The 24,992-nt window shown below is 34.2% G+C and overlaps 1 long non-coding RNA gene across 1 annotated transcript; it reads right to left on the bottom strand.

Annotated features, from left to right (window-relative positions):
* Positions 1-23,055: 23,055 nt before the first annotated feature.
* On the bottom strand, positions 23,056-24,790 carry LOC131064484 (uncharacterized). The gene is made up of 3 exons (XR_009111277.2): positions 24,240-24,790; positions 24,049-24,130; positions 23,056-23,922 (listed from the first exon to the last, which is right to left on the bottom strand). It is a non-coding gene; the product is annotated as an uncharacterized LOC131064484 (long non-coding RNA).
* Between the last annotated feature and the right edge of the window lie 202 nt (positions 24,791-24,992).

Here is a 24,992-nt window from a genome sequence, read left to right as displayed (position 1 = left end):
CTCCTATCAGATTTGACCATTGTCTTGACAATAACATACCATAGCTAGGAGGGACATCAACCACAATGATGTTTGTTTTATAAGATGCTTCTGGACATGCTGCCAATTTGAATTCAACATCATTCATGACACCAACTACTGAGATGGAACGATTATCCATGGCGTAGCATTTACCAAAATTTGTGTCCACTGACATTCCAAGTTCTCTCATGAATCCTACTGGCATAACATTTATATCAGCTCCTGAGTCAATCATGCAATTTTTATCATGTTGTTATTGATCATCAGGGTTACATAAAATGGGTCTACTTGAGAGGGATTTTTTGTTATTGTTGACCCCAAATATATGGTTGGAACATGGTTATCTTTTTTTTGGCTATTTTGTTTATGTTCTTTGGTCTCTTCCTTAGATACACCATTGATAACCTTCAAGGTTTTTTCTCGATACTCTGGGAACTTCATCATCTCAAGTAGTGCGACAGAGACCTTCATCTGTGTCAAGGTGTTGGCAATATCAAATGATGTTGTAGTAGGTAGTACTGAAGTATCCATCGTCCCATCCTTATCACCCTTTTGCATCCTAGAAACTTGCAACTCCTTTTCCTTAATTAACTTTGTGTTTTCTCCCTGGGTTCTACTCGGCTTAGTTATTGGTTTAGAAGTTTTATTAATCTCCTTCATGGACATGCCTAATCATTTGCCTTGTTCAGGGTTTATAGTTTTGTTTCTTAGCATATAAGTCCTTTTGGCTTGTTCAACAATAGCTGTAGTAATCCTCTCTTGTTCTTCTTTAGAAGGGATCCTCAATCTGACTTCATCTTCCTCATTTGAGAATACTTGTTGCATATAGCACTGCTGATTAATTCACCTAGAATTTACATCATTTCCTTCACTCCCCTCAGATGAGTCATAGTCCGTGAAGGATAGTAAGTTTATCGCATGATCATCTACATATTCTTCATATTCTTCCTCTCTTCCCTGCAACTTCATTGCCACCGCACACTGGTAAGGAGAATGAGGCATATCACATGCTAAGTACCACATATCTCCATCAACAACCTGGTTCACCACTTTTCTCAAAGGATCTAGTATTTGGTTACCTTCTTTCGAGTTTTTGTCCACTGGTTTTCCATCTTTCATTGCGGTATTATAAGGCATATCATGCAATCTGGGCCTATCATGGTGATAAAACTATTGTTTCTCTATTTTATTCACTCTGATAGACAAATCTTTGAGAACATTCAACACCTTGTCCAACTTGTCATCATCCTTTGTTTGTTTAGGGGCCTTTGGATTGAACAACCTTGAATCCTCCCTTCTTCCTATAGTTCCAGCTGCTTTCCTATTATTCTCTATAGTTATGGCCACTTTCATGACTCCTTGAAGGGTTGTATGATTCTTTGTCCTGAGCTCATAGTTCATTTTACTATCAAAAGCATTCATGTAGTACAAGATGCTGACTTCAAGAACCGGTTTTATTCTATTAGGGATTTTATTCATAACTCTATTAAATCTCTTATTGAAATCGGCCACTGCTTCATTTGTATCCTTCTTAATGCTTATGATCTCATGTAAGGTAAACTCTAGGCTATTGTGGTCTACATATTGTTCAAGAAAAAGTCTTTTGAATTCTGTAAGGCTGTTTACTGAAAAATCTGGTAGTGCTCTGAACCAATCTCGAGCATCCTCTATCAATGAGTGCATGAACAACTTCATCTTGACATCCTCAAATGGGAGACAAAAGTCCTCCATAACTATGTCAAAAGCTTTGCAATGTGCTTCCCCTGAGATGGCATTACTCCCAATGAACTTTTCTATTGCAATCCTAATTTCATTAGGGATAGGATGAGGATACACCATCATCCCTGAAAAGTCAAACTGCCTGATGCGTTCTATATTCATCAACCTGTATCCACCTTGGAAAAAGTTTCCATAGTTTGGTCTCACATTGTTATTACCAGGAGGAAATTGGTTTTGTGGCTGAACGTGGTTCTGATATGTAAAGGCATTGAATTGGTTATGCTAATACTCAGGGGGTAGATTGGGGTATGGGAAGTTGTTGAAGTGATTGTGTTGGTGCTCAGGAGGTATATTATTATATGGAAAGTCATTTGGCCTAGGATTGTATAGAGGGTTTTCAGACACCTTGTAAGTATTGTTCTTTGCATTGGTTTTATCTGTATTTCTTCTCCCTCTATTTGATCCTTGGGCTGCCTATTCATACCTCACCTTGTATCTCTCTAAGTCATGATCAATATCATCTTCATTGATATTTATACCCAATCTAGCACATGATTCTATACATTCTTGTACTCTTCCCTCATCTTTCATTTCAATGGCTGCTTTGATCATTTGTCTCATCAAGTCTACCACATGATCTAATGCATCCACCTGGCTTGAGCCTGAGGAACTTGAAGCTCCTTCCCTTCAATTTGGATGGTGATTCTCAAAACCAAGAGGGTATTTCCCTTTCTGCGCTCTATCCACAACTGCCAAATCCTCATCCTTGGGGTATGTAGGGGATTGTATAATTCTGTTTACTCAAGGTTGGATGTGAATGGTTTTCAGAATAGTGTTGATTATAATTCCCATTCATAAAGTCATTTTTAGGTTCCATCGGACTATCTATTGATTTCTTCTTTGGATTTCTTTCACTTATCTTCCGATCAAAGTTTAATTGGACTATGGGGTGGCCTTGTGTTATTGACCTTCTTCTGTACATAAAATTTCTTATTTCAGAGTCACCACCTTTCTTCTTGAAAGGAAAAATATATTTTGTATATGAATTCTTTCCCATAGTAGAGTGCTCTTTTTTATTTTGAATGTTCCCCAGCAGAGTCGCCAATCTGTTAGGTCTCAAATCAACAGATTGGATAGGTTCTAAGAAAATGCCAACTCCTATGATCAAACCCTCCAATTGACTTGGTCAACTTATAGAGGGGACCTATTTGGTTACTAACTCTCTCACTTTAGGCTCTACAGGACCTAGGTGATTATACCTACTCACTAGTTGTTGCTTCAACTAATGCTTTTTATAGAAGATTTAGTGTCTTAATTTGATATCTCCTAGCCTCAAAATGGCATAAATTTCTTAAACAGACTGATTTCAGATGTGTGTATTTATCTATGTATCTTACAAAAGTATATATGTCACACTTTGGCTAAATTACCTATTAAAATTCCTACACAGCTAATCCTATTACTTTTAATGTGAAAGTATGAATTGATGAGTTGTATATTATAGATGACCAGTGCCTTTCTTTTATGTTTGGGCTACAGAGTCTTTATATTTCTTTAGGACTTATTGTGTAAACTTATGAGACAATTTTTAAACCCACCCCCTCTCGATGAGTCTATCAGTTACTGTTTCTTATGAGCTCTACTTCAATGTCTATATTGTAAACCGCTTGAATGAATTTAACTCTAACCTTAAGAGACCATCCAAGGAAGAAATACAAGGAACAATTACAATTTGTAAGTAAATCTTTTTGATCCAAATCTACAATATGAAACATAAAATTTTACTGGAAGAACACAAATAACCTTATCTCCTTTAGATAATATTATAAGCAACTGCCTGTAGAAAAATGGAGTAATCCGCAACACATATACAAAGGAAAAATAACTGACTATATTATATATTTGCCAAAATAGTACAGTGATAAGCCTGAGGCTATAACCTACTTCTTTCTCTAATTCTCTCCATAATACAAAAGTTTCCCCCTTTATATGAGATTATACATTATCACCAAGCATTGTGGCTTTTCAATATATAACTGCTAACTAACACTTTTGTTAACAAACTAGAAGATAAACAAATTCAAAACCCCTATGTGTTCGATGTACTTGTCATCTTTATACATCACAATATCACTTTTTAGCATCCTCATGTCGTTCTCCATCAGGAAATAATCGGACAGAATGTGATTCACATCATGTAATAAGTCTTTGTCCTGATACAACTCTGCCATTGCTTGATTCTTCACCTCAACTAACTCTTGTTTCCATTGGTCTAACGATGCCAACGCACCATCATTATAAAAAGAGGGCACCCTAGGGGTATTCCCATCATCCAGAATCTGAAACTCTTTCCTTAATTGATTCACAAATTCATCATGGGATTTCAAGTAAGCCTTGGCTTCAATTCTCTCACCTGGATTCATCTCTGATTTTCACGACACTCAATAATCATTTCGATGAAAATATGACTTTCAACCATTTAGTCCATCAACCCCTTTTGCTTCTATCGATGACACTTTTGTTTCGAACATTACTTCGACTAGGTATTTTCTCCCTTCATCGAAATGCTGCATTCGGTCATTATTGCCACCTCCTCATCAATATACAGCTAAAGTCCATCGGGTTTCATGTCAAAGAAACCCTGGGCTTCGGTGACTTCCTTTATCTTTCCATCGAAACACCTTTTTTATTGATATCACTACACTCCTTCGATGAATGGGTATATTGTTTTATCGAAGCCTTTCCTTGTCCTCTCTTGTCATCTTCCACCAATAAAGTTGTATTGGTGAAACAATGCATATCGAAGACATGCCTTTTAGTATCCTCAAAACTCATATCCTTATCGATATCTTTTATCAATATAGCTTCCTTTTGTTTGATCGATATCATTATTTCGATAAGAACACTTCTTTTGGTGAGTTTCCTTCATGCTGCGCCGATGGTATTATTTCTTCGAAAGCTTTCTCCCATCGATGAAAACGTCTCTGCTTTCTTCGATATCTTCTATCGGTAAAATCATTTCTTTCGATGAGTTATTTTCAGAGTTTATCGGTGTTTCCTTTCCTTCAATGCCCTTTTTATATCGATGAGACATCGCTGGGTCTCATCGATATTATTTGGATTTTGGACATTTCGATAGAATTCTCTTAGATTTGTTCGATAACTTATGGGTTTTTATGGTATCAATGAAAATGATGATTTCCTCCAAAGATAGATGGCTTCTAAGATTTAATTTCTCAAATCAAGATATTTTACTTAATTCAGATTTGATGCTCAACAGTATGTAAGAAATGTTTTGGATGTGTAATATTTTTACTATCTTCATCTATCACTTGTATAGTATCTCTTCTATTGGAAGAAACACGAGATTGGTTGGTCCAATAATCAATGACCTATCTTTTTACATCTTCATAAATTTTGTCTTTTCTAGGAAACCTATTGATATTTACCCAATTCTTTTCAATGTTTTCATCCAACATATATCTCTTCCTAATGTATCTTTGAATAGTTCTTGTAGATACATGCATTAATTGAGAAATTTCATTAACTTGTTTTCTATGAGTCAATTCCTTACTAGTAATCATAGTCATCAATGCTCTACGTGCAACACTTAAATCAACACCTCGACTTGTGTTCTCAATACAATTCAATGCTTCTTGTAAATTTTCAATTATAACTTCTTTTACTAATGTATCAAGAGAACTTTTCTTATTACCAACACCCAACAACTCCAAAATAGGTTTCATTTCCCTTTTCCTAAATAACTTAGCAAATAATTGTGCTCTTCCAATAATAGACTTATTTTTAAAATAATCATCCTACAAATTCTTACAATGCAATTTTAATGTGCTTTCAGGTATCATATCTTTAGATGAAATTTTATTGAAAAGATTATCTTCATCCATTTCCATCAATTTTTCCATACTAGAAAAAAAATCCATCTCGTACCTGAGTAGATGTTTCTTGAACATCATCAAGTTGAGCTTGAAAAACAACGGATTGTTGTTGACTACGTTTTGTATGACCTTTCATCTTCTCATCCCTTTTACGATCATACAACCTTCATCTAGTCCTCTTATTCCCCATTACAAAAAATATTTAGATCTTCAAAATTTAGTTCTTTGAACTAAAAAGGTTATATATTTAATTACTTTTCCTCGGTTCTTCACAAAAAAATGTAATTAGTGAAATGTATAAATAATTTTGCATTTTTTAAAACTTAACATATGTAAATTTCATCCATTTAGATCATTTGACTTGAAGTCCAATTTTTATAATTTAGAAAATGAAAAAATTAGGCTCAAGAAATTTAGGAGCATTGATAAAAAGTAAGAAATTAAATATACTTCAATTAGATACATTTGACTATATGCAATGTACATATGAACATGATTTAATAACATTAATCACTTGAAATCACTTAGCTAATATATAGAGAATTTGAGTCAAGTATTAGGAAATAAAATATAATATAATTCAGTACTAAATAGTGTTGGATATATGGCCAAGTAATGGTTATCGTGGTATTGCAATGACTAAAGAATATGGTTAATCTTAAAAAAAAAATCCCAAAAAAATCTAATATTGTAAATTAAGCATGATTGAAAAATAAATTTAAAATAACATACTTGGAAAGGGTAGACGCCTTCCAAAAAAAATTCAAAATCTTTGCCCCTTTACAAAATTAGAAATATTCGCCCCTTTATAATCTTCCTACTCACTCCAAAATGCCACTTTACTTGAAACAAAATATTTTTTTTTGCAAAAATAACTTATTATTTTCGCACTTGATTGTTTTGGTTTTTTTAATGGCAAAAATAATTCTTTTTTTATATGTGGTTGAAGCAATTGGTCGCGTCGACCCTCGCTGTTTCGACCAGAAGGGTTCCGATTGGAACTATTTTTGAATAGTTTCTATCGGAACCCTTCAAGACAAAATGGTTCCGATGGGAACGTTTCCGACTGAAACAACTTATGTGGAATTCCAAGTGGCAGCCATATCAACAAAACTGATGATTTTCTCAAACTTGTCACTTCTACAACAAAATTCAATAGGTAAATTAAACTTATAAAAAAAATTTTAAATACCCTTTTTTATAGATCGAAGTCATGATTCTACTCATATAATTTTTTTAATGTTTTGATTACATTTAATATATTAAAAATTAAAAATACTACAACTAGCTATTCTTTTATTCTATAACAGGGTGTTTTGAAAAACAAAAAAACTATCAAATCACATCAAAAAGAATTGAAAAAATTATGGTTCACTATAAGAGAGAATCTTCTCCTAAAGGGTATTTTTAGTTTTTGGATTATCACAAACTGAATAGACAAATTGTGGTGGGAGACAAAAACTATCAAATTCTAGTGTATTCGACTTTCAAATGCTATTACAAAGAAAATATACATCAAAAATATTTTGTTTTTCATGCACTATATATATATATGTGTGTGTGTGTTATCTATAATTGATATCAAAATGAGAAAAAAAAAGTTGATTTACATTTGCTTTTGAGGTGGGAACCAAACCCCCTATTTTTCAGTGTTTTTCAGCAATAAAAAAATTGAACTTTAAAGCTAAAAAAAACATATAAATTATTGAATTTTTTTTTTCAAAAAATAGTAGACTTAAAATTCAACAAATTGTACACATTTCATCAATTTACATCATCTTCAAATTCAAAATGAAAATGACACTTTTATGGTGACGAAATTGAACAGTTATTGTTGTGTTAGCATTTTCCTTTGTAAAAGTGTGACACATGTTTGTACTTTTACCCATGAGAAAAAGCATGAAGTTGTGTCACACTTGTGGCTAACTTAGAGTAGTCCAGCCAAACTCAATCTGGTTAGACTACCACCCAGCCATGTGGTGCTCTGTGTCATTGGCATGGTGCCTAAATGGTGTCGAGAGTTTGGTTGGATTGAGATTGGTCGAACTTAGTCTAGTCAGACTATTGGCACCATTATCATAATTTGTGCATGTTGGACTTTAGTTTTTTTCAAAAAGAATTCAAAATAGTCCGATCGGACTCACTTATGTGGTAGGTGATGTGGTAGCCAAATCACCTATTTTGTCTATATTTTGAATGTTTTCACTTGTGCTCAAATTTTCTTCAGGAAAAATATTTTTTACAGCTTCATCAGCGAAAATGGTAGTGATATCCAATCTTCACTGAACATTGCACTCGACCTGTAAGCACCACAACCAAAAACGTCTCATCATGTGTTTATCATCTTAAAATAGAAATGTGAAATACAATCTTCTTGCTTGATTATACTCATTTAATTTACTATTTTTTTATTTATTCATTATCCACCATGAATCATTTTCCATAACTTAGGTTGCTTGTGTGGATTAAAAGAACTAAGACTAATTACGAGAACTAAAAGCAGCAACACAGCTTCAACATGATCATATATGTGTAGAGCAAAAATCTGTCAATGTAAATTGTGTTAATTTAAAAACGAGCAGAAAAAAGAAATAAATGAACAAGAACACACAAAGAACAGATAAATTTTATCGTGGTTCATCAAATGACTGCATCCACTTTAACCATGGGGAATAACTTCATTAATAAATTTCCAATTACACACAACACATAGACTGCACACATATATTTATACTTTTATATTTAGGTATGAACCGAAGAGTTGAGGGAACCAAAAGGTCATCTGACTGTTGGACTTTATATTCCCAATAATCTCCCTTGTGAAGACCAACTGGCACATCCATGCACTATGGTATCCCATGCTCTCCATTTTAATCCTTACATAAGTAGGCACATGGGAGATTTTATCTTTGCAAAGTCTTGTTCACGTACGCTATGGATACAATTTCTCCAAATCAAATGGGAGTCAAAGAAAACATCTCGTATGAGTTTCTCAAGGTCTAACTCACTTACAAATTCACAATCAGGAACAAAATCATGTCTTTGTCCTGCAGCTTCACCAAGCATCTGAAACAAAAATTCTTCTGTTGACCCATCACCTCTTCTATGTGCAGCACTACCCAAAATGGTAATACCTATATCGCTAGAAGAACCAACAAGAGAAAATCCTTTAAACATTCTTTTAAATCGCTTCTCAGATCCATACCCTGCTAAATTCAACAATGAATCACCACCAATAGCATCATAAACTATTTCATCTAGTCTATGTTCAACGATCCGCACCATAGGTCCACACCATAGGCTCCTGATGATATGATGAAAGAATAAGAACTCGGTCGACTACTAAGAGGGAGGGGTGTGAAATAGTAGATAGAAAAAATGATACAAACTTTACCAATCCCAAAATCAATCTCTCAAAGTAAACTTAGAACGATCAATGCAATATCATTGTCAAGATAAAAACTCTCAAGATAAACTAGTTGATTGTTAAAACAAATTAACAATAAACAACTTCAAAATCATAAATATCCAAATTCTTTTACTGACATAAGTAAAAATTCAATTCACAATATATCCGGTTATCATGACTTATCAAAGTCGATTAAGTAGTTAAGCAAATCAATAATAAGAACATAACCACAAAACATTCACCACTTGACACAATATTTTTGACGTGGAAACCCAAATGGTAAAAACCATGGTGAGATGAGACTCACCAGATAACTATCTGAACTCTTCTGAAGTTCACCCTATTAGGATCCTAGCCTATTAAAGCTTTACAAAAGTCCTATTAAGAATAGACCCTGTTAGGGACCACCCGGTTAAGGGATTGACTATAATGCCTTGTTAGAAGCAATACCTTGTCAGGAGTAACCTCAGTAGAGGATTTGGAAATCCAAGCTAAGGGATCACCTGGCTAGAGGATTTGAATAGCACCAAGCTTGTTAGAGCTTACCCGATTAGGGGATTTCAATTCTGTTGTAATTGTTACAAAACAATAGGAGTTTGTTGATTTGTTTGAAGAGGACTGCCCTTGCTTGTTCAAATCCTTTTCATGCACCTATCTATCTTTACTCAAACCGTAGATACATCATCTGGTTCGGCAACCACACACACAACTAAAACTTTGCAAACTTTGAAACTAAACAACTCATCAACCTTATAAACAAATCAATTAGAATGGTAACACAACAAAAACCTAATTCTCTCATAGAGATTACAAACAAGTTAGTTCAAGTATGACCATTAGATTATATAGCAATCTCTACACATCAATCAAGAAAACCTGAACCGCTCCTTGATCATGTGCTTTGAATTACATGCAATATACTTGCTCATTTCCTAGACAAAAATTGTTTCAACAAGCACCAAAATCACTTGAAATTATCTTCAGACAATAATCATACATGTCATAATCATTACCGCTCACCATTAGATCATAAACAAATATAACAAATTCACCAAACTAAATTGATTAGGGTTTATCAAATAAACAGGTAGGGTTTATCAGCTCAACTCTCCAATACATAGAAATACTGGTTCACTCTACAATCTTACCTATCGGTTACAGTTTCCTTCACTTAGCTCTTCCTATCGGTTAGAAAACAATATTACAATAATATCAACAATATCATTACTGGTTAATTGACATCAATGACAACATAACATATCATTAATGCAATCTTCATGCAAATGCCAACAATCTCCCCCTTTGGCATTGATGACAATACAAATATCAATACCATTGATTGTTGTGAGCTATGATTGTGAGTAGGAATCCTAGTTTACATTATCAAGTATTCACCTTCTCTAAAGCTTGTCTTCCTTCTCTTTGTCAATCATACAAATCACATAGTTCTACTCCCCATTTGACAACAATGTCAAATTGAAAGTAAAACATGTAATGTCAAATTTCACTACTCAACATTAACAACCCACAACATGATGCTCCCAATGTGGAATAACTCCACTTCTACACCAATCTTGCTATAAAATTCTGCAAGTAGCTCCGAGACTGATGTAATCTACATCATGCTCAACTGACCTCATGAAGGGGTACAACCCCTAGCTAACTTCTAAGATACTCAAAAGTAATCTTAGGAAGAGGTTTAGTAAAGATATCTGCAAGCTGCTCCTTGGTAGAAACATGCTCCAAGATCACATCTTTACTCTGCACTTTTTCCCTTAAGAAATGATACTTCAATTTAATATGCTTGGTTCATGTGTACAAAACATGGTTCTTGGAAATATTTATGACACTTGTATTATCACATAATATTTTTATAGGTTCTGAAATCTTTATCTTAAAACCTTCCAAAATATGCCTTATTCAGATAGTCTGGGTATAATTCATATAAGTTGCAACATACTCATTTAGTAGTATATTGTGATGTACAACTCTGCTTCTTACTACTCCATGAAACAAGTCTTCCTCCAAGAAAAAATGCTCCACCGGTTGTTCTTTTCCTTTCATTAACATTTCCTGCTCAATCTGCATCTATGTACACTTTCAAGTCAAGGTTCCCTCCATATGGATACCATAATCCATAGTCAATAGTACCTTTTAAATATCTAAAAATCCTCTTGGTTGCTATCATATGTGTTTTCTTAGGATTCTTCTGGAATCTAGCAACTAGGACAACTGGATGAGCTATATGCGATCTGTTGTGAACAACATAGTGCAGTTTTCCAATCATTGACACAACTGTATTTCTTCTCATCAATAGATCTGGATTCATCTTCCCCAAACAACTTACAAACTGTAACCATTGGTGTCCCAACTAGTTTACAGTCACTCATACCAAATGTCTTCAAGACCTCTTTCACATACTTAGACTGTGTGATGAAAATACCATTCTTCATTTGGTGTATTTGCAAGCCTATGAAATTTTTTATTTCTACCACTAGAGACATTTCAAACTCATTTTTCATTTCATCTGCAAAATCATTTCTCATGTCATCATTACCTCCAAATATGATATCATCTACAAATACTTCACTGACCAATATTTTATCTCCTTCATATTTGAGATATATGTTGCTATCTTCAGTAGTTCTCAGATATCCTATCTTCATCAGATGTACATGAAGCATTTCATACCATGCTCTTGGTGCCTCCTTTAATCCATATAAAGCCTTATGCAATATGCATACCATGTCTTTCTCATCAGTCAAAGCATAACCATCTGGCCGCTCAATGTATACTTCTTCTTCCAGTATACCATTTAAAAATGTTGACTTAACATCCATCTAGTATACCTTGAATTTCTTATGTGCTGAAAATACAAGTAAAGTTTTGACACCTTCCAGTCTTGCCACTGGTGAAAAAGTCTCACCATAATATCCTCCTTCCTCTTGTCTACAACCTTTGCAAACAAACCTATCTTTGTTGTGAACTACAACACCATTTTCATTCAACTTGTTCCTGAATATCCACTTAGTACCAATCACATTTTTATTTACTGGTCGGGGTACTAGGGTCCATGTGTTGTTATTCTCAATTTGATCTAATTCATCCTCCATAGATTTAACCCAATGATCATCACCAAATGCTTCCTTAGCAGTTGTTGGTTCAATAGTGGAGATCATGCTGGAATTCTCTCTGATTCTTCTTCTGGTTAGTACTCCAACATCCTTATCCCCAATAATTTGTTCAGGATTGTGATTGAGTCTCACATATCTTGGAATAACATGATCATTATCTTCAGGTTCATCTTCTTCATTATCATCATCTTCTTCTGAATTTATTTGTTCGAGTTGAACTAGTAAATCAGTATTTGTTTTACCGGTTTCAAATTTCACAGTTTCTGGTTCCAAAAACAAAATGCAAGGATCTTCATCTTTTTTCTCCAAACTAGTTTCCTCTGAGACTTCACGATATTTATCCACTCGAACATAAACACTCTCAATAAATCTCTGTGTTCGATTTTTAAAACACTTGTAGGCCTTACTCTTCATGGAATAACCAAGAAATATACCTTCATCAAATTTAGCCTCAAATTTGCTAACATAATCACCTCTCTTAATAAAACATTTGCTTCCAAATATCTTGAAATAACTAACATTAGGTGATCTTCCATACTAGTATTCATAAGGAGTCTTGTCCTTACCTCTTTTTACCAAAATCTAGTTCATAGTGTATATAGTTGTGCTGATAGCTTCTCTCCAAAACATTTTCACTACACCTCCTTGTATCAACATCGTCCTAGAAGCTTCAACAACTAACTGATTGTTTTTCTCTACGATACCATTCTACTATGGTGTCCTTGGTGCTGAAAGCTGGTGTTTGATACCCTTTTATTCACAATATATAGGGAATTCCTCAGAAGTAAATTCACCACCTTGATCAGTCCTTAGACATTTTATCTTCTTACTGCTCTCCTTCTCAACTAAGGCCCTAAATGCCTTGAACTTACTAAAAGCTTCAATCTTATCCTTTAAGAATGTGACCCACATCATCCATGAGCAATCATCAATAAAGATCATAAAATATCTATCACCCTGAATACTTTTTGTCCTTATTGATCCACAAAGATCTGTATGAACCAAATCTAACTGATGTTCTGCTGAAAAAGATTTTCTCTTGAAAGTTGAGGATGTCATATTTCCCAACTGATATTCCTTACATAGAGCATTAACCAGTTTGTCCAACTGAGGCAAAACTCTCACTATCTTGGACTTACTCACTCTAACAATGTTATCCAAGTTTATATAACAAAATATCATATGCCAAAGCCAACTATCATCTATTTTTTAAATTAAACAGTTGCTGACTTTAGGATTAAGGTGAAATGGGTTACCTTTAGTTTTCTTCCTAGTTGTAATCAGTTCACCTTTGCTCGCATAGATTTTGCACATACCATTCTTAAATTCCAATGGGTATCCTTTGTCATTGAGTTGTGCCACACTCAAAAGATTGTGCTTTAAACCTTCAACCCAGTAGACATGATTTGCATTGCTCTTTCCATTAAGAGAAATAGTTCCCTTACCTTTAACCATGCAGGGTGATTCATTACCAAATCTTACAACTCCACCATCAAATTCCTTCAAAGAATTGTTTTTTCTTCAATCACCAGTCATGTGATGTGAACAACCACTATTAATGATCCAATCATCAGAGCTATCCTCCCTAGATACTAATGCCTTCTTATCAGAGATCTCCTCTTTAATGGCTACAAACACAATATCTTCGTTAACATCACCATTAGATTCCTCATCAGTGATACCACCATCAACAACAATAAGACAATCTCTTTTTCCTTTACCCTTGTACTTCTTGAATTTCTCTCGTTTGTGCTCATTATCATCATTAGGACAGTTAGCAGCTATGTGGCCAATCTTGTTGCATGCAAAACATTTCAAAAGTAATTTACCTCTATATCTACCAGTGCCTCTAGGAAACCGCTTAACCAACAATGCTTCAAGCTCAACTAAATTGTCTTCATCATCAGCTTCTCTATTGGATCTAGATTCCTAACTGTGACTGACATCTCTACTTTTCCTCATAAATGGGTTAGAAATAGAAGCTCTAAATGGAGACTCAGATTTCTGTACACTACCATCATAATCATTTAATTCAAAAGAAGTAACCTTTCCAATGATGGACTCAAGGGTTACCTTAGTTTTGTCAATAGACTTTAGGTCCTGAATGGCTGCAACTCGGATACAATAGACCAGTAGCAGGGTTCTTAGTACCTTACTAATCACTATGGCATCTTCCACTTTACCTCCTATAATCTTAATTTCACTGACTATCTCTTTTATCCTTTGACCATACTACTAGATATTCTCACCTTCAGTCATCAACATGTCATCAAACTTTCCTCTTAGAATCTCTTCTTTAGCAATCTTAACATGTTCATCACTGCTATTAATCTCTTCAAGTTTTTTCCATACCTCATATGCAGTCTCTAGCCCATGACAATCTACATACTCTGCATCAGACAAAGAAATGATAATAGCCTCTAATGCTTGATTGTTTTCTTGTTGTTATTTCTTCTGGCCATCAGTCATAATCCAAGTAGGTGCAACATATTTAGTATTAACATGTTCCCAGTACTGGTTTCCTAGACTCTTGATATACATTTTCATTTTGTCACTCCATATCCTATAGTTCTCTCTATTAAACTTTGGACCTTCCTTCTTCACCATCATCTTCAAGATCTTTACCTCAATTTGTTAGGATTAGACCTTAGAGGACCTAATTCGCTCTAATACCAATTGATGGTATGATGAAAGAATAATAATCTAGTCGACTACTAAGATGGGGGGAGTGAATCAGTAGATAGAAAAACTGATACAAACTTCATCAATCTCAAAATCAATCTCTCAAAGTAAACTTAGAACTATCAATGCAATATCACTGTCAAGATAAAAAATCTCAAGGTAAACCAGTTGACTATTACAACAAATTAAAAGTAAACAAATTCAAACTCATAAACATCCAAATGCTTTTACTGACATAACTAGAACTTCATTTCACAATGTTTCTAGTTACCATGAATTATCAAAGTGCATTAAGTAGTTAAGCAAATCAACCATAAGAACATAACCACAAAACATTCACCACTTGATACAATATTTTTTACGTGGAAACCCAAATGGGAAAAACCAGGGTAAGATGAGAGTCACAAGATAATTGTTTGAACTCTTCTAAAGTTCGCTCTGTTAGGAGCCTAGCCTATTAAAGCTTTACAAAAGTCTTGTTAAGAACATATTATGTTAGGGACCACCCGGTTAAGGGATTGACTATAATGTCTTATTAGAAGCAAAACATTGTAAGGAGTAACCTCAGTAGAGGATTTGAAAATCCAAGCTAATGGATTACCTAGTTAGAGGATTTGAATAGCACCAAGCTTGTCAGAGCTTACCCGGTAAGGGGATTTTAATTCTGTTGTAATTGTTAGAAAATAACAGGAGTTTGTTGATATGTTTGAATAGCACTACACTTTCTTGTTCAGATCCTTTTCATGCTCCTATCTACCTTTACTGAAACTGCAGATACATCATCTAGTTCAACAACCACACACACAACTAAAGCTTTTCCAACTGTAAAAATAAACAATGGGTAGGGTTTACTAGTTCAACTCTCCAATACATAGTGATACTAGTTCACTCCACAAACTTACCTACCAAGTACAGTTTCCTTGACTTATCTCTTCCTGCTAGTTATAAAACAATATTACAACAATATCAACAATATCATTACTGATTAATTGACATCAATGACAACATAACATATCATTAATGTAATATTCATGCAAATGCCAACAACTCCAACCTGTGAGTGTCGTTAGTAGGGAACTGCATATTAGATGCCACTATTGGATTTGCATGGACTAGTTCTGGCTTTTGAATTCTGCAACCCCTGCCACTCCTAAAAGCTTGACCGCACTCTTCAGAATCTTCATAGATATTTTGCACAACACTTGGAACAAAATTCCTATCCTTAGACTTGTTAATTGCCTGAAACTTCTCCCCAATGAGCCCCAAGACATACTTGTGAAGAGCTCTCTTCTTCAGCAAATTAATGGCCACATTTAGTATCGTTTGGCTCCCCATAGTTGGTCAAATCGCATCCGGAATTTCCTCTAAAACCCGATCGACAAATGTAGGTGTCATGGCATGAATGTGTATTTGATTTGCCTTTACAAGACCAGTCATGACAGTGGCAGGATTGAGGTAATGATTTCACCTTGTCAAACATGCATATTTCCTATTCTTTGACTCAACATAAAGGTAGTAGAGTGCATCGTCTCCTATGGTACCTTTCAAAACCACAAGTTCTCTCTTCATCTCAACTCTCGTTACTTCTCCAAAAACTTGGTCCATGGATTGAATTTTCTTCTATGTACGCCATCTCCTTGTCTACTTTTTCCTGGACTTTTTGTGCTCTAGCCTCCACCTTCCTGATCTTAGAGTCGAGGTAACCTTGGTCACCGACATCTACACACCCTCAGTGAGCCTATGTTTTACAATTATCCACCCTTATATTCATATATGACATACCAAATTGTGGTATTGGTTGCATCAGATAAAGAGAATATGTATTAACATCTCTTGCTCTTGAATTTATAACATCTTCATCAGACAGTGGAGCCACATTCAGCACTCCCTCTTTGCTAAAGTTGGGGTCGAACCCAATTGTACCCTTTTCACACTGTTCTACCACAGTAGACAATTCATTCTCAAATGACCTATCCTCCTCATGTGACTCTACCCCTGCAGTCAAGAGATCTCGAGCTTCCTTTTCTAGGTAGCCATCCTTATTTGGAGTAATTTCCACATCAAACAAAAAAAACTTCACTAGGATGGAAATTAATTTTTGAAATGCCACCATGTAAGTTCCTACGCGTTTTGCTTGATTGTTGCCAAATCAATTTTCAAACCTAACAAATGACCAAAACTATGTATGAGGGCATGTATTTATGTTCTCATCCTCTTATTCACTCTCTCTCCAAGATCTCTTGTCTGATTCAGCTCTTGTTCAGAAAATTCATTTCCATCAGTAATCTGGAGACGCTTCACATAGCCCGACATGACATTTACGACATCATCATTTCGACTCCCTTCTGCGAATTTCTTCTTTAACCCAATAATAAAATGAATCACTTCAGCTACCCCAGATGATAGGGAAACAAGTGGATCATTTTTTTTCATCACTTCGACCTTGCACTAGAATTCCAAACTCTATTATAGTTTCATCTGCCTCATCCTCCCGCTTCACCTTCACGGGCTCTAACCTGTACTATCACAACATGAGGTACAATATCCTGAGTCATTTTCTCCACATGAGAAACTTTTACGGGTTGATCAAAAATCTTGTTGACAGATCTTTCTTTGGGTCATTCCACAACAAACCCAATCAATCTACCTTGCAGAACTACTATTTGTGAACCATGGTGTCCATGCATGCTACTCTAGCTTACAAAGTCATGCTCCTACTTGAGTGTCTTCAACATGAGCTCTCAGACCTTTGGAGTTGCCTTGAGGTCTCTTGCATCATCTCGCATGGGCAGTGAATGAAAGGCCAACCCACCCGTCAGAATTATAACCTCGGCCTCATCTTCACGGTTATCTTCGTGAAGGGGCATGAAATCTAGGTCATCATCATAGAGACTCAACTCATAGGTCTCCTGCACCTTGTGGCTCTTCATCTACCTGTTCACTTGATTAACCTCCTGAACCTTCTACGTACGGGGAATAAGCCTACAAACTATCTCCCCAGGCTGTCTCTTTTTGTCAGGAATAGGGAGGACATCAATTTTCTCTACAATTCCAACAACTATTTTTGATTTGGCCTCACTTGCCACAATACTAGCAACCACCATCTATAGGTTTGTAGTTTGACCTTCTTCATGATTTCTCATGATCTCTTTCTCTCTTCCCTCTTTCTTTATCATCATATTCTTGGATCTTGTCCACAAACTTGGCATCTTCTTCTTCATCTTTCCAACCATCCCACCAATGTATATGGCCAATTGTTTTAGCTTTCACTTGCACAACTTCACTACATTCTGAGTCTAAATTGTTGAGAAACTCGTTAATGATACAATCAACTTCATCTTCTTCTATCTCTTCTCAAAGACTTCACCTAAGCTCTGATACCAATTGTTAATTTAAAAACGAGTAGAAAAGTGAAATAAATGAACAAGAACACACAAAGAACATAGAAATTTTATAGTGGTTCGTCAAATGACTACATCCACTTTAACCGCAGGGAATAACTTCATTAATCAATCTCTAATTACACACAGTACATAGACTACACACATATTTTTACATTCATATTTAGGTATGAATCGAAGAGTTGAGGGACCTAAAAAGTCATGTGACCATTGGGCTTGATATTCTCAACAAATTGAACCCAAATCTTTAGATTGTAATGAAACAATATTTTTTACATTATCAGATTCTATTATCTCTTTTGAGTATATAATGTAAATTGAATGATGATAGCTTGAAAACAAATGTGATAATGCAATATGTAATCAACCTCCAGCCTTTCTTTATAATATTTTTTTCTAAATTATCTCTCTTCTTCCCATTCTCTATTTCTATTGAATACCAAATAATAAAGGTTTGGGATATAATCTAAAATACAAGAGACATTAATAGAAAATAGCATTTAAGAAAAAAAATAAATTTGATGTTTGTTCAAATTAGCATAAGAAAAAAAAAAAATTTCTTACTTTTTATTATAATTAATCTACATTTTTTATTAAATAGTATAGGTAAGGGCTACAAATTTATTGTGTAGGATATAATATTTGCTAGGTGCATAGCATATGTAAGGTGTGATAGGAAAAGACGCCAACGCTGAGTTCGGGCAACACTATAGAAGGTGAAAGGGTTGTGGAAACCAAAAGCTACAGACATCCAATCTGTAGATTGTAAAAAGCATCCAATGGTGGAGCATTTAAAAAATGAGGAGAGGGGCATCGGTTAGAGGAGAAAGTGGCCAAACAGAGAGTTTGGCGCACGTGTGGACTGCATATGAGGAGGGAAGATAAGCTGCGCAAGAGTGGGGAGAGAGGCCATTTGTAAATAATGCTTGCAGAGTCGATATGAATATTTTTGTTTTGTTGCACTCTAATTGTTTCACTGAGCAAAGAGTCTCTATTGAATCTGTCCTTAATGTGTTAAATCTTTCAAAGAAATTCGATCTAATGAAACTTTACGTAGAAGGAGACTATTAGATTATCATCACCTCATTCAAGAGAATAACAACACCATGTTGGTCAAATAAATATATTTTACCTTAGGCTTCGTCATGTTTACATAACTTTGATTATTTCCGAATAAATCATTGTTATGAAGAAGGAAATGGAGTGGTCGACCTCTTGGAAAATCTGGCATGTGATGGACGAACAAATGTAGTATTAATAATTACCAACCAATCTTCCAGGCTCTCTAACTATTTTTTAACATTGTTGGCTTTATTTTTTGTAAGATATCCTCGGTGTTTCCTCATTTATTATGGTTTGATGATTTCAAGTAAAAACATATTCCAGAGAAAGTTTGTCTCCCAAATATAATCTTCTTACATGAGCTAGCGGTATTGAAGACATGACACTGCATAAATTCTCATCTAAGAAATTTTATTTCAGCTTTTGTTAAAATGATACCATTTATAGACCTCATTAAGATCAAGGCTTGTTCCATGCTTTTACGATTTCTTGGATGTAATCTTTACATTTTCGTGGATCTTTTGACTCAACACATTATGTCATTTTGGCAACATCACACTTGTATTTATGAAAAATAGAGATATAGCCACTAAGCAAAAGAATAGAACTTATGGTGTCAAAAGGAGAATACACACGGCATTTATGATTGGGGACAACTTCCTCCACACAACCTCTTCAAGACTACTTTGTCCATCTCGGCTAACTTCATTCTTCCTTCCAAATGCAATGGATTTAACCAAAACCTATGGAGGTGTCGTGCGACTTGCGGTAGACTACATCAGCACAGACTTAATTCCTCATATGAGTGTATACAATTGCATAAAGGATTAGGATTTGTTTCTAGGTATTGCACTTGCTTGCAGATTTTTTTCGAATTCAGATGTGCAAAAGAAATCAGATTTCTATTAGACAAGCATAGCTTTCAAAAGAGACAATGTAATCGAAGTATACAGGTTATAGGTCTAACACATCTCTAATGTCAATCTCATCGATCTCTCAATTAGGATCAGACAATCACTAGCAAATTGAGGACCAGGCCATTCTAATAGATAAAGTACCCTCCCTAGCAAAATTTAGATACCAAGATAGAGACAAAGAATGCACCAAGAAATTCATGATTCTCATTATGGTCTGATGTTCTGTTGCCCTTGAAGGTTCGCTGCTAATGAGCTAAAATGTAAATGACATCCAATCTTCGCTGAAGCACGCCACCTATAGAGCAATTCAATCCAAAATGTCTCACCATGTACATATCATCTCGAAAAAGAAATGTGAAATACAATTAATATGAAATACATTCTTGAGAACAAGGGCACTGACTCTTTACATAAAAAAACTATTCAAAATCATAGCGCAGAAACAACACTATAACAACAATTAACAACAACTATCAGTAAAAAGGAACCAAGTCTTTAGAAATCAGAAACAACAACATAAAACAAAAACAAACTACAGGGGTGCCTTGCGCACTCCAGTGGCATCCATACCATTGTGTCCGCATAGCGTTCCCTCAGCAAAAGAGGGTGAGCGCGGGACTATGTAAAACCTGCACATGGAATTTGTTAAGGCCCACCATTTGGGCTTCCCAAGCCTCTATCTTATTCTTGAGCCAACACATCCGTGCTCAGCTTTTAGAATTGGGACCTCATGGGGGTTCTCAGCAACCAAGTCATCTATGGCATGCCACCAGCAAGGGAGTTATCACTATCATTAACCAGACCCATCATTTTAGAATCCGAATCCAAATTACTAGATTCTAGTGCAAATTACCAGATTCCAGTGCTTTGTGTGCTTTGTGTGCTTTGTGTGCTTTGTGTCTGTGTTCATAGGGGTCGTATCCTTATCATCAATGAGGTATCCTTATCATCAATGAGGTCCTCCTCAGATCAAAGACAATGCATTTGTATTTAGTGGGGGTTTTTCTTTTGCCGTTGATTGTATAATGCAGTCTCTAATTAACCTTCAAATTATGATATACTTTTATTTTTATTTTGTAAGTTTTAAATTTTAAGAGTCTAATTTTCATTCTCTCTCTCTCTTCATTTTATAGTAATTGTTTTTAATTTTTATATGTGGAATTAATTATGATGTGTTTTTAGAGTGAGGTATATTTATTAGTCATATTGATTTTTTCTCAAATTTATATTGATGAATAAAATAATATCTAAGACTAATTTTATGATTTTCAAAATAGATTATCTTGTTCTTTTCTTTTGAATTAATTCTTACAAAATCTAATGATGTGTGCAAGAAATTATTCAAAACCATCATTTATAAATTTTTATAGGAATCTCAATATCACTCAATGTTTACCTCTTTTCTACTAACATTTTATACAAAAAACTATTTATAAGTTTCTATAAGGAAATTAAGATTGCATATAACTTGTAATGAAGAAAATAAACTAATAGAAGATCACAATTGATAAAAATATTATCATTCAACTTTTGTTTAATTTTGCAGAAGGGAAATATTATTTTTCATTACATTTTTCCAAAGATTATTTTAAATGGTAAAAATAATACTTATAACTATTTTTTAATGTGGGGATATAGCTTTTTATTGTACAACACCATTAAAATCTATACATACTAAATAGTATTAAATATGAAAAATGAACTAATTTAGATATCAAGTTAGTGGCCAAAACATGTATATCAAAGTACTACAATTGAACAAAATAAATTATCAATTTAGAAAGAAAAATTCTTAACTTGTAGAATTCATAGTCTTAACAAAGATAAATTAATATTCTATAGCAAACATGTATATCAAAGTACTATAATTGAATAAAATAAACTATCAATTTAGAAAGAAAAAATGTTAACTAGTAGAATTCATAGTCTTAACAAAGATAAATTAATATTCTATAGTTGCAAGCGGTTTATGTTTTTGATGATTAAGTTAGGGATTGATTGACCGCAGTTTGGAGGCTTGTTGTGTATTCGTGATCAGCCTCCTTATTTTGGTTGCTTTATTATAAAAAACAAAGATAAATTAAGAACTGAAAAGTTAAAAAGATCAAATTTCTAAATCTAAAAAAATCTAAAATACCATAAAGATATCCTTCTAGAAGCGCCTATTTCACATTAGGATATAAAATTGGTTAAAAAAATAATAACTATTGAAAAAAATAAGTAACCTCTACTATTCTTAAGAAATAATGAAATAAAATAAGCTGATTACGTAGCAACATTAGGTTTTATCTAAAAAAAAATTTGCTATCTTTCATAGTGAGATGCAAAAACCCCTGTAGCTAGCTGATATATTCAATCAATATTCCGGCAGCTTGTTAGATATATTCAATTAATATTCCTGCAGATTGTTAGTTGGGATATTTAATTAATTTTCCTTAAATAAATAATAAATGAAGAATTCGATTCACTGCATGCAATAACTACTTTAAGAATTGGATGCACTGCATGCATTATCTATTTTAATCTAAAGAAATCATTCTTTGTATAATCACTTGAAATTATCAAGGTTTCTTATTCATTGTAATGGAAAGAAGACGAATACATTACCTATATAACTGCAATCTAATATTTAGCTTTGCTTACCAAAGGGGTTTGAAGTTGATGCTGAATGATTAATCTTTATTCTCCACTGAAATTTTGGGTCTTCAATTAAAAATTATCTGACAAACATATATTTTGATGTAGCAGACAGAATGCTTGAAAGGCCCAAAAGATGCCATCTCATGGAATGCAGGGATTGCAAAATTTGGAAAATGGATTTGTTGAAAAGGCTGTCAAAACTTTCCACAAATGGGATTGGAAGTTAAAAGCCAGATTCTTTACCAGTGTTCTCCCTACCTATGTGAAAATGGGAGCTTTTCAATAGGGCATGGAGATGCATCAAAACATAATTGCATGGAGATTTTCATCAGACATTATAGTTAAAAATACTCTGTTAGACATGCATGCAAGATGCGGAAACATAAACATAGCACAATAAAACTGAAACAGTAAAATTGAGAGTACAGTGTACAAAATAAACTTACATCTCTACAAATTAATTATTACAAAGTTGATAGTCGATTCCTGAAATTCGAAAGAAAATTCTTTACATCCAAATACACAAATTGAGCAGTTCTTTATTGCAAGCAGTTCGATGTTCAAAACTGAAGATGGGAGATGAGAATTGCTATGATCATTTAAAGAATATAATGTTAGCCGATTACAATCTGAAAACTATGAAGGAGGAAAAACTGAAATGCAACGTTAATACTGCTGTTTCGTAAATGCAACTCTTTAGTACGCAAGAAAACGGTATTATATGCGAATCCGAAGCGTATATAATGCAAATCTGAAGCGGTAACCGTTTTTTATTTCAATCTTCATCGGTTGCAAAAATACTAATTCGGCAAATTTACATTTAAAGTTACAATATTACATTGAGTTTATAGCAGATGGCATTACTGTGCATGAACTTAGGGTAATATTCTCATTCAACGATGCTAATGAAAATTATTTCCTAGATTTAATCTGAGGACAAATAAAACTTTACACAGAATGGCTGCCATTGTAGTGTACGCCTCTCGAATATCGAAATTATAAAGAAAAAATTATTTTCCCAAACGAAATTAGCTCATAAATCTGAAATATAGAGGAAAGCCATTGCATGTTCAGGTTTGAATTTCGCAGCAGACTTAAAAAAATAGAATGCTAAGGAATGTAGTGATATGAATTTTAGGTAACTAAAATTTTATCTAAAATACCTACAGTGAAGCGATTCAGTGTCAAATTCGCAGAGCCGCGCACGTTAGTGGATATTGAGAAGAAGCCAAAGTGCAACTTTGATTCTCTGCAATGCGTAAATAGTGAATTAGGAAATACAAATCCTATAAACAGAATGCCAACCTTCCAAAATTCACTGCAATTTAATATTTGTCAGTGTAAGGAATGCAAAATACCTGTATGAAGAGATTCAATGTCAAGTTCGCTCCACAAAGTAGTTGATAGGATGTTATCAAATATAAAGTGCAAAAAGATTCAAGCTGAAGTTCACAGAGCTACGCGATTAAATGTTTTCAAATGGTAAGTGTGGAAGCCTTTGTAATCGATATCATGCAAATTGGAAGGTTGGCATGAAAATTCGAAGCTTCCACCCGTATCATAACTGTCTCTCCTTGCATTACAAAGAAGACACGTGTAAACTGGCATCATTATTATTGGTAGAGCATAACGTTGAACGGTGGTGATAACTATCGTGGCCTACATTTAAGGAGAGAAGGAATAAAAGTTTATGACGGATAACTATCGTGGCCTACATTTAAGGAGAGAAAGGAATAAAAGTTTATGACTGATTCCTGCGATTGTAAGGTTACGCCTCTCGACGTAATTATGACAGATGCTTGCAATTGTAAGGTTACGCCTCTCGACGTAATAACTAATGATAAAAATAAAAAAACATAAATAAAATCAACCACAATATATATTCATTTCATCATAATGATAAAAAGGAACTTACACATTCTTTTTCCAATACGTCCTATACCAATATTTGTAACACTACATACCCCTTATGTTTGAGCATTACTAAAGAGTGAAATTTCTTTATGTTTGAGCATTACTAAAGAGTGAAATTTCTTTTTGGTTATTCAAATATATACTCGAAAGCGAAGTCATATTAGTATAGAAGGAATAGAGGAACACCAACTCACATT

The sequence above is a fragment of the Cryptomeria japonica genome, chromosome 7 (assembly GCF_030272615.1).
Source record: "Cryptomeria japonica chromosome 7, Sugi_1.0, whole genome shotgun sequence".
In the NCBI taxonomy this organism is placed as follows: domain Eukaryota; kingdom Viridiplantae; phylum Streptophyta; class Pinopsida; order Cupressales; family Cupressaceae; genus Cryptomeria; species Cryptomeria japonica.
The sequence above is the reverse complement of the archived record's forward strand: the minus strand, read 5'-3'. Positions and strand labels throughout refer to the sequence as shown.